The following is a 1,209-nucleotide window of genomic DNA, read 5'->3' on the forward strand; positions in this document are numbered from 1 at the left end:
ATATTTATCTATGTTTTCAATATAAATACTTCTTTAATGTGTTAGAAAATTTTCATTATATTGTTTTTAGTGCATTACAAATTTTTTTAAAGTTGTTTTAAATAAAAAATATTAATCTAAAAATTAAATATAAACAAATGGATTAAGCCAAATTTAAATTTACTTTTTTAAAGTTGGACTCAATTTGGATAAAAATAAAATCAAACTTAAATTTTAAAATTAATCTAATTACCTTATATAAACTTACCCACGAGCACCGCCAATAATAGGCATCCCCTACAACAAAAAAGTTTAAAATTGGCCTTCCAAGCGCCTCCTTTTCCTGACCGTAATTTTATTATATTTGTAAAAGAAAATATTAATTACTTAAAAAAATCATCAGAAAATACAGACTGTCCTTAAATCCCTCCCATAAATGTTGCCCCATTCGGTCGTCACTTACGTTTGCATTCAACCATTGTGCCTGCACATCCAACGCCCCCTATATTTCTTCTTCATCATCATCATCCCACCTTTACCACGTGATCTTCCTTTTTGTCCTTTTCATCTTTAACCGTCACCCATTCACAAACTTTCTCTTCTTCTTTTTTTTTTCCGAATATTTTTCCCTTTTTTTTTTTGACCCGTTTGATTCAGCAATTTTAATGTTATTCGATTCCAAAAAAATAGATATATATATATATATATTTAATATGAATATATCTATTTTCTTTTGAAAATTATAATTAGTTTTTTATTAATTTGCTTGTTTTTGGCCTTTTCACAAAATTTTTTCCTAAATAGTTTAAATTTTATTTATAAAAAAATTCACTTAATAAATTTTTTTGCTAATTGAATATTAAGTTGATTGGTATAGATATCTGTTATCAATGCATGAAGACATAGGTTCGAGTGTGTTGAGCGTATTTTCTCTTATTTATGAGTTGAAAAAGAATATAAATAGTTCTAAGTATTGTTAAAAAAACAAATATAATTAGAAATTATAATAATAATTATAATAATAATAATAATGAATTCTGTTCATTTCAATAAAAGTCATTGTTGTCTTAACATCAATAATGATAAATACAAACAAAACAATAGTAATAAATATAGTAAGAACTTTTAAAATGAGAGTCATGAAGATCAAAATAATCTAAACCATTAAATCAAAATAAATTGTTTTAAGCCTCAAATTTTATATAATTTTCTCTAATAACATAAATATGA

The sequence above is a fragment of the Gossypium arboreum genome, chromosome 12, assembly GCF_025698485.1.
Source record: "Gossypium arboreum isolate Shixiya-1 chromosome 12, ASM2569848v2, whole genome shotgun sequence".
Taxonomy (NCBI): domain Eukaryota; kingdom Viridiplantae; phylum Streptophyta; class Magnoliopsida; order Malvales; family Malvaceae; genus Gossypium; species Gossypium arboreum.